Below are 6992 nucleotides of genomic sequence, written 5' to 3'. Positions count from 1 at the left end.
TACCTGTAGTTGGAAGGCTGAGGCGGAAGAATCGCCTGAGCCCAACAGGTTGAGGCTGCGGTGACCGGGACCATGTCCCTGCCCTCCAACCTGGGTGACAGAGTGAGACTCCAACTCAAAAAAAAATAGATCAAAAGAGAACCTCTTAAGATGATGTTGCTTGACAATAGTCCTTGGCTCCCCAGTGACTTTGTCCAGTGGTTCTTGAAACTGACTTCAGGATCACCCGGGAGAAATATAAAAGGTAGGCTAACCTCACTGTGTCTAGCTGATCCTAAGACTTGATCATAAAGAAAGAGCCTACTTCCCTGGCCGGGAATCGAACCCGGGCCGCAGCGGTGAAAGCGCCAAATCCTAGCCACTAGACCACCAGGGAGAGGTACATGTGCTCTTTAGGCAGCATCCCCAGGAAAAAGACCTTAGGACAGAAGCCATCGCCATCTCAGGCATGTGTTAGAAATCTTTGGGGATGTCTGGAGGTAGAACTCACAAAATATAAAATTAACCATTTTAAAGTAAACAATTCAGTGGCATTTAGTACAGTCATAAGGTTGTGCAGCCACCACCTCAATCTAGTTCCAAAACATTTTCATCATCCCCAAATAAAATGCCAGTATTCCACATTCCCAGCCCCTGGTAGCCATCATTCTGCTTTCTGTTCCCATGGATTCACCTAGTCTAGATAGTTCATATAGATGGAATTACACAATAAATGACATTTTGTGTTGGGCTTCTCCTACTGAGCATAATATTATTTGTTCATTCATGTCATAGCAAATTCCATTACTTCATTTCTTTCTTTTTTTTCTTTTTGAGTCAGAATCTCACTCTGTTTCCCAGGTTGGAATGCAGTGGCATGCCATGGCCACTGCAGCCTCGAACTGCTGGACTCAGATGATCCTTCCACCTCAGTCTTCCAAGTAGCTGTGACTACAGGTACACACCACCATGCCTGGGTAATTTTTTGATTTATTGTAGCGACAAGTCCCCCAGGCTGGTCTTGAACCCCTGAGCGCAGGCAATCCTCTTGCTTCTGCCTCCTAAAGTGCTGGAACTACAGGTGTGCACAAATGTGTCTGGCTAATTTTTAAATTTATTGTAGAGACAAGGTCTCATCAAGTTATCCAGGCTGGTCTCAAAGCCCTGGACTCAGGCAATCCTCTCATCTCAGCCTTTCAAAGTGCGGGGATTACAGACTTGAGCCACCATGCCCAGTACTTCATTTCTTTTTACGGCTGAATAATATCCCATTTTATGTAAATCAACAGATGTATTTTATTCATTGGTCGATGGACATTTGAGTTGTTTCCACCTTTTTGGCTGTTGTGAATAGTACTGCAATTACTATGTACAAGCATTTGTTTGAGTACTTAAAAAAAATTTGGGGGGTATATCTTTAGTAATGGAATTGTTGGGTCATTTACATTCCCACTAGCAATTTACAATGGTTCCATTTTCTCCACATTCCTGCCAATGCCTTTTATTTTATTGTTGTTGTTTTTAAAATTGTATCCGTCTTAGTGGGTATGAAAATACCACTACACATGAATTAGAATGTCTAAAATTAAAGAGACTGACAATATACAATGGATTAAATGTTTGTGTACCCCCAAAATTCATATGTTGAAGTCCTAACATTCAAGGTGATGGTATTAGAAGGTGGGACTTTTGGGAGGCAATTAGGTCATGAAGGTGGAACCTTCATAAAAGAGACTCCAGAGAGATCCCTCTGGATTGTCTTCCATCACATGAGATTACTGAAAAGACATCTGTCTGTGAGAAAATGAGCTCTCACCAAAACCCAAATGTGTCAGCATCTTGATCTTGGACTTCCCAGCCTTTAGAATCATGAGAAATAAATTTCTGCTGTTTATAAGCAACTCAGTCCATATGGTACTTTGTTATAGCAGCCAGAATGGACTAAGACACCATCCAAAACAAAAAAAGATGACACACTACATGATTTTTATTGATGTAAAACTCTAGAAAATGCCAATTTATCTATACTGACAATAAGCAGATTGGTGGTTGCTTGGCAATCGGTGGGTAAGTGGGGGTGAGGGTTGTGGGGAGGAATTACAAAGGGCTATGAGAAAACTTCTTGGGGTGATAGACATGTTCACTGTCTTAATGATAGTGTTGGTTTTACTGGGATATACTTATGTCAAAACATCATATTGTACACTTGAAATATGCACAGCATATTGTATGTAGAATAATAACTTTTTTAAAAAGAGTAGAATTTCTGGAACAATTTTGTACATATCTTCTGAAGAATATCTATCTATTTATAGCTATATAATCATATATAGATTTCTGTTAGGTATATACCAAGAAACAAAATTACTGAAATATGCACACATATATTCAGCGGTAGCAGGCATTTCCAAATAGCTTTCCAAAGTGGTTGTAACAATTTACATTTCCATTATCTGTATATCACTTTCCATACAGTAAGAGTTTCACAGTTCTCCAAAAAAACAGAACCAATAGGATACACACACACATACATACACACACATACATATTTAGGAAATGTATATTTACATCTATACATGATAGAAGGTTTTTATTTTTTATTTTTTTCTTGAGCTGGAGTTTCACTCTGTCACCCAGGTTGGAGTGCAGTGGCACATTCATGGCCACCACAAGCCTCAACCTGCTGGGCTCAGGTGATCCTTCCACCTATAGGCATGCGCCACCATGCCAGGCTAATTTTTTGATTTATTGTAGAGATGAGGTCTCGCCAAGTTCCCCAGGCTGGTCTGGAACCCGCAGACTCAGGCAATCCTCTCACCTCGACCTCCCAAAGTGCTGGAATTATAGGCATGAACCACTGTGCCCGGCCATGATAGAAGATTTATTGTAAAGATTGCCTTATGTGATTATAGAGGCTAAGTCCCACAATCTGCCATCTACAAGCTGGAACCCAGAGAGTCGGTGGTGTAATTCAGTCCAAGTGTGAAGGCCTAGAACCAGGGGAGGGGGCTGATAGTAGAAGTTCCAGTCTGAGTTGGAAGGCCAGAGAACCAGGGGGGCTAACGTCTGTGGGAACTGGGGAAGATGGATGTCTCGACTCAGAGAGAACACATTTGTCTTTCCTCCACCTTTCGTTCTATTTGGGCCCTCAATAAATGGTGCCCATCCACATTGGTGGAGGCCATCTTCTTCACCTAGTCTACCCACTTACATGAGAATTAGGAACTCCGAACCATCAGAACCCAAAGCTGAGATGGGAGGCAAAGACTTGCAACGATGTCATGTACTTTCTACCTTCTATGAAGTCAGACTTCATGGTCATCCTTTTTTTTTCTCCTGATGGCATCTGATTCAAATTATGGGTCTAGCGGAAATAAGAGATGGATCGTGAAATAAGTCAACATCCCCTTACTGTGTAACTACCTCAGATGTCATCACAAAGGGTCTTGAAGCAAGAGAATCTCAACTTGTTCACGTAGAGAAAGAAGGATCTTTTGCTAGCAAGGGAGGCTCAGTAGGATCTGTGAGTTCAAAACACTCAGATTCATAAAAGTCTACTCCAAAGTGCCATTTCAGTTCCCACCCTTTTGATGAATGCCCCAACTGTCACAGAAGAGGCATTCTCAGACTATGAATGTAATTTTAGTTTTAGCTTTTTAACCCGCAGGATCACATTTTATGTTCAAATCTTGGCTTCATCTAAGCTGTGGTAACAAATGGCAATGATTATTTTAGTATAGTTATGGAGAGTCTCTGATTATTTGTCCAAGGCTTCACATGAGTAAACCCATTCCTCATCAGCACAGGAAGATGAACTGCTTCACGTGGCAGGGACATCAGCTTCCATGGGGAGTTTTGATGCACCAAGTCCTCTAGAACCTCCCAAGTGTCCCATCCCAATTCCTGGGGTTCTGCCTCCCTATCATCAATGCCCGGCATTTCTGTAAAAGCTGAAAATTCACTTTGCATGGTGGTCTGACAACCTGCAAAATTAAACTTTTAATTTTTATTTTGTATCTGTCTTATTCCTCAGCTACAAGAGGCAAAAATCTCTTTTAGCAGAGTTATTGAAGTCCCTTCATTTAAAACTATGCCATAAATTAAAATTTTAGGGAACTGTGCTAGTTTAGGGGTTTGTCACACCTGCGATACAATCCTGAGTCTTTACTATATAGCTCTTTCACTCTCTGTTTTTTAGACAGTGTGAGTGGACTCCTCACCTGAAATTTCAGAAAGTTAACATACTTCTTCTTCCCCCAGGACTCCACCCTTTCCCCATCACAACTTGAGTGAGCTTTATATGACGGTGATTTTATTAGTTTACTAAGGTTGCTATAAGTAAGTACCTCAAACTGGGTGGTATAAAACAACTGAAATTTATTCTTCTACAGGCCTGGAGGCTGGAAGTCCAGAATCGAGCTGTCAGCATGCTCCTTCTTAAACCTGTAGGAGAGAATCATTCCTTGCCTTCTAATTCTGGTGACTACTGGCAAGTCTCAGCACTCCTCGGCTTGCAGTTGCAACATTCCAGTCTCTCCCTCTGTCTTCATAAAGCCTTCGTCCCTGTGTCTCCGAATGTCATTCTTCTCTTCTGAGAACACCAGTCACAGGATTTAGGGTGCACTGTAATCCGGTATGACCTCATCATAACTTGATCACACCTACAAAGACTCCATTTCCAAATAAGGCCACTTTCATAGGCGTCATTGGTTAGGACCTGAACATAATTTTTGGGAGGGCACAATTCAACCCATTACAGTAATGATAGCAAATCCTCAAAATTTTTTACTTTATCTCATGTATTGTATTTAAAATATGCATAACACAGTTGGCAGTGAAAAGCAAGGAAATCCCTGTACTTACTCTTATCAACTCTTTTGACCCACCACCAAACTGAAATGAAATCTGTGATAAATATAAATCTATAAATAATGATTTATTTATAGTGTAAAGAAGAATTTCTAAATTCACTCAGATTTCCCCCTTCCCTTCCATGGAATATATTACCAGTGCCTCTGAGACCTCTCTGTTATTCTTACCCTATGTGTAAGAGCAGTGTCCAACTACAGGTGAAGAGCCAGGTGAGTCAGAGAACATTAAGGAGTGGAAGGCTGGTCCCTGACAGTTAAACACATGCCACTTTGTCATATTAAGTATTTGTTCTCAAGGTCGAGACAATTCTGTACAGATCTTACAAAAATAACCCTGAGCTTTGAAGTCTTCCTACATGATTTTGCTGCCTGATCACGACTTGTGGCTCTTTGTCCCATTCAGTGCACGAGTGGCTGCTGCTTCTTCCCACCTTTCCTTCCCTAGGAGGCTTCCGTGCTACGTAAAACTTGTATTAAATAAATACATGCGTTTGCTTTTCTCCCGTTCATCTACTTTGTGTCAGTTAAATTCTCCGCCCAGTGGGATCCCCAAGCAGAGGGAGGTGGGATTTTGCTGTCTCTACACCCTTTAAAAATTGGAGAGGGTGGCCGGGCTCGGTGGCCCAGCCTGTAATCCCGCGCTTTGGGAGGCCGAGGTGAGTGGATTACATGAGTCTGAGGGTTCGAGACCGCCTGGGCAACTTGGCGAGACCTCATCTCTACAATAAATCAAAAATGAGCCAGGCGTGGTAGCGCGCGCCTGTAGTTCCAGCTACTTGAAAGGCTGAGGCGGAAGGATCGCCAGAGCCCAGCGGGTCGAGGCTGCGGTGGCCGGGAGTGGCCACTGATTCCAGTCTGGGCGACAGAGTGAGACTCCAACTCAAAAAAAAAAAAAAAGAAAGAAATTGGAGAGGGGTCCCTCCAGCGGTGGCATTTGCTGTGAAAAGTCATGAGCGAGAAAGAGCCACGGCTGTTTTCGATAGAAGCAGCGCCCACCCCCAGGGCCTGCAGGAAGGCAGCGCTCCCGGGATCCGTCTGTGGAAGGAAGAGACGTACAGGAGACTCTGCTCGGCCCAAGCGGAGGTCCTGAGAGTTGGAGGATGTTGGAAAACGTGTTTTTCAAGGAAATCCGTTTGTGGGACTTCGGATTAGAAGTAGAACTTCGGTGTCTTACAGGAAGAGCCGGAAAAAACGGCTAGCTGCGCCGGTGGGAGGAATCAAAAGGCTGAGCGTCCCTGGGTGGGCTCGAACCACCAACCTCTCGGTTAACAGCCGAACGCGCTAACCGATTGCGCCACAGAGACCTGATTGGCGCTGGAAGTTTTGCAGATGATATTTATAGATATTGATTTACACACTATTCTGCTGCTTGAATTTCCACTTCCTTGCTGTGTTATCCCAAGTTTAAGTCTGAGCTGCATACTTCTAAAATTCAGAGTGCAAAACTATCTCCACTCTGCAGTATTCGGATCTTTGCTTACTCCTTCCCAAATTCCTTAGAATCCGCTGAAAGCACCTGTCTCTTTCTCCTGACGTTGAGACCCAGACACAAGTATAACCAAATTTACTACTGGCTTCAGGAAATGGAGAGCCAAGTGGGGGTGAGTGAGTATTGGGAAAACAGCTCATTCCACCCAGGCTGGAGAGCAGTGGTGCCATGATAGTTCACCACAGTCTTGAACTTCTGGGTCCAAACAATCCTCCATCCTCAGCCTCTGAGTAGCTGGGCCTACAGGCACACCACACACCTGGCTAATATTTTAAAACATTTTTTTTTGTTTGTAGAGATGAGGGTCTCTCTATTTGCCCAGCCTGGTCACAAACTCCTGGTCTCAAGTCGTCCTCCCACCACAGCCTCCCAAAGTGCTGGGGTTACAGGCATGAGCCACCGTGCCCAGCCTGGTCTAGTATTCTAGATAGGTTCAAGGAAATTGTTGCCACATGAGGCAGGTTAGCTAGCACAGGTTAGGCACAGATTAGATAAATTTCCCATAGGTAGGTTTTAGAAAGTGTTCAAACATTTTAAAAATTACGTTTTACCGCAGGCCAAATCGGCAGGCTACCCCACCCCCTCAGCAAATCAAAAGAAAACTCCAACAGATGTAAGAATGGGGCAGCCTATTTTTTTTTTTTTTTTTTTGT

The 6992-nt window shown here is 43.3% G+C and overlaps 2 non-coding genes across 2 annotated transcripts; both read right to left on the bottom strand.

Moving 5' to 3' along the window:
- Positions 1–304: 304 nt before the first annotated feature.
- TRNAE-UUC lies at positions 305–376 on the bottom strand. The gene has a single exon. It is a non-coding gene; the product is annotated as a tRNA-Glu (tRNA).
- Positions 377–6080: 5704 nt separating this feature from the next.
- Positions 6081–6154, bottom strand: TRNAN-GUU. The gene has a single exon. It is a non-coding gene; the product is annotated as a tRNA-Asn (tRNA).
- Positions 6155–6992: the final 838 nt, after the last annotated feature.

This window comes from Carlito syrichta, unplaced genomic scaffold (genome assembly GCF_000164805.1).
Source record: "Carlito syrichta isolate Samal-C Ts95f unplaced genomic scaffold, Tarsius_syrichta-2.0.1 Scaffold169030, whole genome shotgun sequence".
Taxonomy (NCBI): domain Eukaryota; kingdom Metazoa; phylum Chordata; class Mammalia; order Primates; family Tarsiidae; genus Carlito; species Carlito syrichta.
This window is presented reverse-complemented; position numbering and strand designations above follow the sequence as displayed.